Source organism: Notamacropus eugenii, chromosome 2, assembly GCF_028372415.1.
Source record: "Notamacropus eugenii isolate mMacEug1 chromosome 2, mMacEug1.pri_v2, whole genome shotgun sequence".
Lineage (NCBI taxonomy): Eukaryota > Metazoa > Chordata > Mammalia > Diprotodontia > Macropodidae > Notamacropus > Notamacropus eugenii.
This window is the reverse complement of record NC_092873.1, coordinates 245,676,669-245,686,910: the sequence shown is the minus strand read 5'-3', so window position 1 is coordinate 245,686,910 and position 10,242 is coordinate 245,676,669. Positions and strand designations below refer to the sequence as shown.

At 39.9% G+C, this 10,242-nt stretch overlaps 1 pseudogene; it reads left to right on the top strand.

The window, feature by feature from the left end:
- The first annotated feature begins 7,400 nt into the window (after positions 1-7,400).
- LOC140522951 (alpha-enolase pseudogene) lies at positions 7,401-8,790 on the top strand (annotated as a pseudogene).
- Positions 8,791-10,242: the final 1,452 nt, after the last annotated feature.

Genomic DNA, 10,242 nt, shown 5'->3' with positions numbered 1-10,242 from the left:
CGATTTTTCCTCTTTTTGTTTATCTTTAAACACTCTTATTTATTCTATGGGATAAGGGATTTATTCTATGGGATTCCTGGGAGAAGGAGGGAGAGGGAGACTGGGAGAAATTATTATGATGCAAAGAAAGGAAAGACACTAAAAATACAGAGAAGACAGCAGAGGAAGTTCAGGAAGGGACATAGGTAAACATGTCAGTGTTGCAACTATCATGTTGAATTTGCAAATATAGCTTTAAAAAACAAGTTACATATAATGAAGATTCACAATGTCATCTGTAGTCCTCTTTTGTGGTGTTCTTTATCTAAGAAAATATTCATGCTATTCAAGTTCATAATAACGAAGTTTTTAAATTTATTCATTTATTTTTAGTTTTCAACATTCATTTTCACAAGATTTTGAGTTCCAAATTTTCTCCCCGTCTCTCCCCTCCTCTCACTCCAAGACACCATGCATTCTGATTACCCCTTCTCCCAATCTGTCCTCCTTTCTATCCCTCACTGCTCTTATTCCCCATCTCCCCTATTTTCTCATAGGACAAGATATATTTCTATACCTCCTTACCTGTATTTCTTATTTAGCAGTTGCATGTAAAAACAAATTTTAACATTCATTTTTAAAACTTTGAGATCCAACTTCTATTCCTTCCTCTCTCCCCACCCATCCCCACTGAGAAGGAAAGCAATTCAATATAGGTTACACATGTGTAGTTATGGAAAAGATTTCCATAAAATTCATGTTGTAAAAGACTATATTTCCCTCCATTCTATTCTGTCCTTCATTTATTCTATTCTATCTTTTGACCTTGTCCCTCCCCAAAAGTGTTTACTTCTAATGATCCTCTCCTCACATTTGCCCTCCCTTTTATCATTCCCCACACCCCACTTATCCCCTTCTTCTCTACTGTTCTGTAGTGTAAAATAGATTTTCATACCAAATTGAGTGTGCCTGCTATTCCCTTCTTAACTCAAATGTGATGAGAGTAAGCTTCATTTTTCCCTCTCACTTCCCCTCTTTTCCCATCCACTGAAAAAGTTTTTTCTTGCCTCTTTATGAAAAATGATTTACTCCATTCCATTTCTCCCTTTCTCCTCCCAATATATTCCTCTCTACCCCTTAATTTTATTTATTTAGATATCATACCTTCCTATTCAACTCACCTTGTGCCCTCTGTCTATATGTATATACAGACTTCTCCAACTACCCAAATAGTGAGAAAAGTCTCAAGAGTTACAAATATTATCTTTTCGTGTAGGAATGTAAACAGTTTAACTTTAGTAATTCCCTTATGATTTTTCTTTCCTGTTTACCTTTTCATTCTTCTCTTGATTCATGTGTTTGAAAGTCAGATTTTCTATTTAACTCTGGTTTTTTCATCAAGAATGCTTGAAAGTCCTCTATTTCACTGAATGACCATCTTTTCCCTTGAAATATTACACTCAGTTTTGCTGGGTAGGTGATTATTAGTTTTAAACCTAGCTCCTTTGACTTCTGGAACATCATATTCGAAACCCTTTGATCCTTTAATGTAGAAACTGGTAGATCTTGTGTTATCCTGAATGTATTTCCACAATACTCTAATTGTTTCTTTCTGGTTGCTTGCAATATTTTCTCCTTGACTTGGGAACTCTAGAACTTGACTACAATATTCTTAGGAGTTTTTCTTTTCAGATCTCTTTCAGGAGGTGATTGGTCGATTTTTTTCAATATTTATTTCACCCTCTGGTTCTAGAATATCAGAGCAATTTTCCTTGATAATTTCATGAAAGATGATGTCTAGGCTTTTTTCTTGATCATAGCTTTCAGGTAGTCCCATAATTTTTAAATTGTCTCTTCTTAGTCTATTTTCCAGGTCAGTTGTTTTTCCAATGACATATTTCACGTTGTCTGATTTTTTTCATCCCTTTGGTTTTGTTTTATAATTTCTTTATTATTTGCAAAGTCATTAGCTTCCATCTACTACATTTTAATTAAGTAATTATTTTCTTCAGTGAAGTTTTGGCTCTCCTTTTCCATCTGGCCAATTCTGCTTTTTAGGGCATTCTTTTCCTCATTGACTTTTTGGATCTCTTTTGCAATTTGGGTTAGTCTATTTTTTATTTTTTTTTAAATTAAATTTATTTACTTAACTTTTAACATTCATTTTCACAAAATTTTGGGTTACAAAATTTCTCCCCTTTTATCCCCTCCCCCCCAAACACTGAGCATTCTAATTGCCCCTATCACCAATCTGCTCTCTCTTCTATCATCCCTCTCTGCCCTTGTCTCTGTCTTCTCTTTTGTCCTGTAGGGCCAGATAGCTTTCTATACCCCTTTACCTGTATTTCTTATTTCCTAGTGACAAGAACATTACTCAACAGTTGATCCTAACACTTTGAATTCCAACTTCTTTACCTCCCTCCCTCTCCACCCCTTCCCTTTGGAAGGCAAGCAATTCAATATAGGCCAAATCTGTGTAGTTTTGCAAATGAGTTCCATAATAGTTGTGTTGTATAGGACTAACTATATTTCCCTCCATCCTAACCTGTCCCCCATTACTTCTATTCTCTTTTGATCCTATCCCTCCCTATGAGTGTCGACCTCGAATTGCACTCTCCTCCCCATGCCCTCCCTTCTATCATCCCCCCCACCCTGCTTGTCCCCTTATCCCCCACTTTCCTGTATTGTAAGATAGGTTTTCATACCAAAATGAGTGTGCATTTTATTCTTTCCTTTAGTGGAATGTGATGAGAGTAGACTTCATGTTTTTCTCTCACCTCCCCTCTTTATCCCTCCACTAATGAGTCTTTTGCTTGCCTCTTTTATGAGAGATAATTTGCCCCATTCCATTTCTCCCTTTCTCCTCCCAATATATTTCTCTCTCACTGCTTGATTTCATTTTTTTTTAAGATATGATCCCATCCTCTTCAATTCACTCTGTGCACTCTGTCTCTATGTATGTGTGCGTGTGCGTGTGCATGTGTGTGTGTGTAATCCCACCCAGTACCCAGATACTGAAATGTTTCAAGAGTTACAAATATTGTCTTTCCATGTAGGAATGTAAACAGTTCAGCTTTAGCAAGTCCCTTATGACTTCTCTTTGCTGTTCACCTTTTCATGCTTCTCTTGATTCTTGTGTTTGAAAGTCAAATTTTCTTTTCAGCTCTGGTCTTTTCATCAAGAATACTTGAAAATCCTCTATTTCATTGAAAGACCAATTTTTCCCCTGAAGTATTATACTCAGTTTTGCTGGGTAGGTGATTCTTGGTTTTAGTCCTAGTTCCTTTGACTTCTGGAATTCTTGTGTTATCCTCATTGTATTTCCACAATACTTGAATTGTTTCTTTCTAGCTGCTTGAAATATTTTCTCCTTGACCTGGGAACTCTGGAATTTGGCCACAATGTTCCTAGGAGTTTCTCTTTTTGGATCTCTTTCAGGCAGTGTTCTGTGGATTCCTTGAATATTTCTTTTGCCCTCTGGTTCTAGAATCTCAGGGCAGTTTTCCTTGATAATTTCATGAAAGATGATGTCTAGGCTCTTCTTTTGATCATGGCTTTCAGGTAGTCCCATAATTTTTAAATTGTCTCTCCTGGATCTATTTTCCAGGTCAGTTGTTTTTCCAATGAGATATTTCACATTATCTTCCATTTTTCCATTCTTCTGGCTTTGTTCTGTGATATCTTGCTTTCTCATAAAGTCCTTAGCCTCCATGTGTTCCATTCTAATTTTGAAAGAACTATTTTCTTCAGTGAGCTTTTGAATCTCCTTTTCCATTTGGCTAATTCTGCTTTTGAAAGCATTCTTCTCCTCATTGGCTTTTTGAACCTCTTTTGCCAATTGAGTTAGGCTAGTTTTCAAGGTGTTATTTTCTTCAACATTTTTTTGGGTCTCCTTTAAGCAGGGAGCTGATCTGCTGTTCATGCTTTGACTTCATGTCTCTCATTTCTCTTCCCAGCTTTTCCTGCACCTCTCTAAGTTGATTTTCAAAATCCTTTTTGAGCTCTTCCATGGCCTGAGCCCATTGGGTGGGCTGGGGCACAGAATCCTTGATTTCTGTGTCTTTGCCTGATGGTAAGCATTGTTCTTCCTCATCAGAAAGGAAGGGAGGAAATGCCTGTTCACCAAGAAAGTAACCTTCTATAGTCTTATTTCTTTTCCCTTTTCTGGGCATTTTCCCAGCCAGTGACTTGACCTCTGAATATTCTCCTCACACCTACCTTGCCTCCTGATCCCCCCAGCCAGCGTTTGGGGTCTGAGATTCAAATGCTGCTTCCAGCCTTAGGGCTTTTGGCAGGGGCAGGGCTGCTATTCAGTGTGAGATTAAGTTCAGATGCTCGGGTCAGGGCAGGGACGCCTCTCAGGCTCAGTTCCCTCAGGGAGTTTATGCACAGACCTTCCACAGTGGATCCAGGCTCCTGCCCCCTTGGGGAGCCTCTGTCTGCAGCCGCCTCTCAGCTTCTACCTCCCAGGGGGGGCCTGAGTTATGGGGGCACCCCACTCTCCTCTCAACCCGCCAAAGAGACTCTTTCACCGACCCCCATCACCTGTGGGTGGAGGGACTTGTGCGGCCACTGGAGATCCCGTCCCTGAAGCCTGCTCGGATCTGCTTTTCTTGGTGCTGCGGCCGCGGCAGGTCTGGGCTGGGCTCCACGTCTGCAGCACGAAGGACCCCCCGCGAGAGGTTTGCAGGTCTCTCCGGAACAGAAATCTCCCTCGCTCCAATGTTCCATGGCCTCTGGGTGCAGAATTCGCCGTGAGTTACTTCCCTGTATCCGTTCTATGGGTTGTGGGTTCGGAGCTCTGTGTATGTGCGTCTTTCTATTCTGCCATCTTGGCTCCGCCCCCAGTCTATTTTTTAAAGTGTCATTTTCTTCAGCATTTTTTGGGACCTCCTTTAAGAAGAAATTGACTCATTTTTCATGATTTTCCTGCATCACTCTCATTTCTCTCCCCAATTTTTGCTCTACTTCTCTTACTTGATTTTCAAAATTCTTTTTGCACTCTTCCATGACCTGAGACCAATTCTTGGAGTCTTTGGTTAGAGGAGCTTTGACTATGTTTTCTTCTGTTTGCATGCGTTGGTCTTCCTTGTCACCAAAGTAAGATTCTATAGTCTGATTCTTTTTCTGGTTTTCGTTCATATCCCCAGCTATTTACTTGACTTTTGAGCTCTTTGTCAAGGTAGTTCTCTGCTTCTAGTGAGGGTGGGGGGGTGTACTGTCAGCCATTTGATCCCCCCATAATCTGTGGGCCTATAGCTCCAGAAACAGTGGCTGCAGCTGCCCCTGCTGCTGCTGTGACTGCAGCAGGTTCCTTCACCCCCTGCCCCCTCTGCTTCCCTGGGGCTGGGATTGAACCACTTCACTCTCTTGCACTGGTCCCACAGTCTTTTGCCACTGACCTTCCAATTTGTCCTCAGCGTTTTTGGGTCATGAAATCAGGAAACTGCCACAGATGTGAGAGATTCAGCCTCCCCAAGGTCTTCTCTGGTCCCCTCTGTGCACTCACGGCCCACACTGGACTGCACTCTACTCCCAACTTGACATGATAAACACTTCCCAGCCACCCTCCAGGCTGTCCTGGGCTAGAGATTTGCTAAAGGAGACTCAAAAAAAATGCTGAAGAAAATTACACCTTTAAAAATAGGCTAACTCAATTGGAAAGAGGTTCATGAAAGCCAATGAGGGAAAGAAGTCTTTAAAAAGCAGAACTAGCCAAATGGAAAAGGAGGTTCAAAAGTTCACTGAAGAAAATAATTCTTTAAAAATGAGAGTGGAGCTGAGGGAAGCTAATGACTATATGATAAACCAAGAAATTACAAAACAAAACCAAAAGAATAAAAAAATAAAAGATAATGTGAAATACCTCATTGGAAAAACAACTGACCTGGAAAATAGATCCAGGAGAGACAATTTAAAAATTATGGGACTACCTGAAAGCCATGATCAAAACAAGAGCCTAGACATTATCTTTCATGAAATTATCAAGGAAAACTGCTCTGATATTCTAGAACCAGAGGGCAAAATAAATATTGAAAGAATCAACTGATCACCTTCTGAAAGAGACTCAAAAAGAGAAACTGCTAGGAATATTTTGGCCAAATTTCAGAGTTCCCAGGTCAAGGAGAAAATAATACAAGCAGCTAAAAAGAAACAATTTGAGTATTGTGGTAATATAATCAGGATAACACAGGATCTGGCAGCTTCAACATTAAGGGATCGAAGGGCTTGGAACAGGATATTCCAGAAGGCAAAGGAGCTAGGATTAAAACCAAGAATCACCTACCCAGCAAAACTGAGTATAATACTTCAAGGGAAAAAATGGTCATTCAATGATATAGAGGACTTTCAAGCATTCTTGATGAAAAAATTAGAACTGAAGAGAAAATCTAACTTTCAAACATAAGAATCAAGAGAAGCATGAAAATGGAAACAGGAAAGAGAAAAAATCATAAAGGACTTTCTAAAGCTGAACTGTTTGCATTCCTATATGGAAAGATAATATTTGTAACTCTTGAGACTTTTCTCAGTATTTGGGTAGGTAGAGGGATTATACACACACACAGACACACACAGAGCACAGGTTGAGTTGAATCAGAAGGGATGATAGCTATAAAAAATAAAATTAAGGGGTGAGAGAGGAATATATTGGGAAGAGAAAGGGAGAGATGGGAAGGGGCAAATTATCACTCATAAAAGAGGCAAGATTGAAGGTAAGAATGGGGATGGGGGCAAAAGTTAATTTGCTCAAGTTCCGAGGGGATGCTATAAAATCAAAGCACATAAACAAAGATTTACCTAGAATAGAAGGGATGATTCTTTAAATGATCACAGAATGAAAGAGGAGATAGTAACAGAAGAAATCTGAGAAATAACTCTTAAGGAGGAAGATAGAAGAGAGAACTCAACAAATCATCTCAATTTTTTTGTGTGTGAAGTATGAAGTTAGGCTCTGGCTCTTGACTGAGACAGCAGAGAAAGGGTTAGGAGGCTTGATTAGGGATAATTCTGGCATCTGCTGTCTTTTCTGTTACATTTTTTTCCTGTTAAAATATCAGTTTTTGTAATGATGTATGGCTATCATCATGTCCAATGACTCAATGCTTTTCTTAAAGAAAGTGTTCAGTGTTTAAAGGCATGAGGTTTTTATCTAATTAGTAAGTTTTTTGTCTCTTTCATTTGTTTTTCCTGAATAATTTTCCCATATATTCCCACCATCCTCATTTTTCCCCACCTTTTCACTAAAGTCACCAATTATCAGAGTATATTTGTCAATTTAGTTAGGAGATTCTTATCAGGTTTTTGGTAGAATTTCTCTACCTCTTTATTCTCAGAAACCAATATTAGTGAATAAACTGAAATTTCGTGGTGGGTATTTTTTTTTAAATACTTATGTTCAGCCCTTGGCCTCTATTTTCTGAGCTCAGCAGAGGAAGCCCCATCCAGAAACTCAACATGTCTATTTACAAGATCCAGGCAAGAGAGATCTTTGGCTCTCGTGGAAACCCTACTGTTGAAGTTGATCTCTACACTGAAAAGGTCAATCCTGAGCTGCTGTGCTCAGTGGTGCTTCTACTGGTATCCATGAAGCCCTGGAGCTCTGAGACAATGATAAGACCTGCTACATGGGGAAAGGTGTCTCAAAAGTAGTTGAGCACATCAATAAAACTATTGTCCCAACCCTGATTAGCAAGAAATTGAATGTTGTGGAACAAGAGAAGATCAACAAATTCGTGATAGAGATGGATGACACTGAAAATAAATCCAAATTTGGTACAAATGCCATTTTGGGAGTGTCTCTGGATGTTTGTAAGGCCCAGAGCTGCTGAGAAAGGTGTCTCTCTGTTCTATCACATTGTTGACCTTGCAGGCAACGATGAAGTCATCCTACCTGTTCCAGCCTTCAACGTGATCAATGGTGGCTCCCACGCTGGTAACAAGTTGGTCATGCCGGAGTTCATGATCCTTCCTGTTGGAGCAGTAAACTTTGAGAAGGCCATGCGCATTGGAGCTGAGGTCTACCACAACTTAAAGACTGTGATTAAGCAGAAATATGGACAAGATGCCACCAACATAGGGGATGAGGGTGGCTTTGCTCCTAACATTCTGGAGAATAAAGAAGCTCTGGATCTCCTAAAGGATGCTATTGGTAAGGCTGGCTATACTGATAAGGTCGTAATTGGCATGGATGTTGCTGCCTCTGAATTCTTCTGCTCTGGGAAATATGACTTAGACTTCAAGTCTCCTGATGATTCCAGCAGATACATCTTCCCTTCTGAGCTTGGGGACCTCTACAAGAGTTTCATCAAAGATTATCCAGTAGTGCCTATTAAAAATCCCTTTGACCAGGATGACTGGGAAACTTGGAAAAATTTCACTGCTACTGCCAGCATCCAGGTGGTAGGAGATGATCTCACAGTGACCAATCCCAAGTGAATTGAAAAGGCTATGAATGAGAAGGCCTGAAGTTGCCTCCTACTCAAAGTGAACCAGATTGGCTCCATGACTGAATCTCTCCAGGCATGTAAGATGGCCCAATCCAATGGGTGGGGAGTAATGGTTTACCATCATTCTGGAGAGACTGAAGATACCTTCTTTGCAGACCTGGTGGTCAGTCTCTGTACTGGGCAGATCAAGACTGGTGTCCCTTGCCAATCTGAGCATCTGGCCAAGTATAACCAGATTCTCAGAATTGAGGAAGAGCTGGGCAGCAAGGCTAAATTTCCTGGAAGGAACTTCAGAAACCCTCAGGCCAAGTTAGCTCTGTGGCTAGGAGGCCTAAGAGCTCACAGGTGCCAGTCACCTCTATAGAAGTCTGCTCCTGTCCTAAGAATGGGCAGCACCAAGTACTAGACCAATCTTGTTTTGGGAGCAGGGGCCTCTGCTGCTTAACTTCCCTCTCCCTTCAACCTTTCTGTGATGTTCTCATTGCTTCATTAGAACTCTCTTATACTGGAGACTACCTGATCATCTGGCTCTCTGTCAGAACACCCTTTCTCATCTTGTGACTGGGATAGATTGACCTGTTCTCACCCCCAACCCTGGTGTTGATGTGTGGAGTCATGTACTTGTGATGCAGCCCAACGAGCTCACAGGCCAAATTTTTAGTGGCTTCTATGTGCAGAATAAAAGTATTCATTAACCCACTGAAAAAAAATACTTATGTTCAGTACTGTAATACGAGATAACCAAATATCACATAAAATAAAGTTTCTCATTGCTTTTAGATATACATAAAAATCAACTCTGTAAGCTCCTTTCTTTGCCACTATCAGAGGACCTGTGGGTGATCCTTCTGTGTAGCTAGAGCTTCCTTCTTTCTAGTTTCACATATCAAAGACTGAGATGATTCTAACCCTCAGCAGTGTGTTCTCACATTTAGAATAATAACAGTCAAATAAATCTAAGTCAAAAAATGATCTAAAGCAAGGAGGTTTCAACCTTGTGCCCACAGACTGCCTCTTTGCAATACAATTCTGTAGATAAGGAAAACATTACACATTTGTCATCACTAACCTCTCACTGAAATTTGCCAGTTTATTCAATCATAAGTGCAGACAACAAACTGAGGGGGGGGGGGTCTATAAGTTAGAGTCCATAAGTAACACCATACTGCCAAGAGGGTTCATGACATAAAGAATTAAGAACCTCTTTTTTAAAACAGTATGATTCTCTGCCTTTTCTCTCCTGCATCTCTACCACTTTTACTATAGAAATGGAAGGAGGATGAACAAGATTGACAGCTATTTTGAGTTTTTTTTATTGTTTCATGGGTTGCACTGGACCAAAAAATTACCAAGGGGCCACCCTCTGTCATGAGCTCTTCTGGACTTATCTAGACTTATCTTCAAAAAACAGACTCATATTGTTACTGGAGCTTATGCATCTAAAGCGGTTGCAATGTGATTTGTTTATTCTCTGTGGGTATAGCCCCCAGCCACTCAGGATCATCTCCATGTCATGATGCTGGATCAGGATAGAATTATGTAGAAGCAGCTACATTACTTGAAATAATATTTTAGTGTGTTAATTAAAGTCAATTCCGTAAGTGTTTCTTAGTTGCACAATAGGTAAAAGGTACTGTGATGGGTGGTGGATTACAAAGGTGAGATAAAATGTAGTCCTTTTCCTCAAGGAGCTTAAAATTTAATATGCAAATAATATGAGTACACAGATGACTAAAGGTAGAATGTGATAAAGAAAAAATGATAAAAAGTACTATAAGAATTTTTGTGTTTGTCATTTATTCACATAAATAAAAAA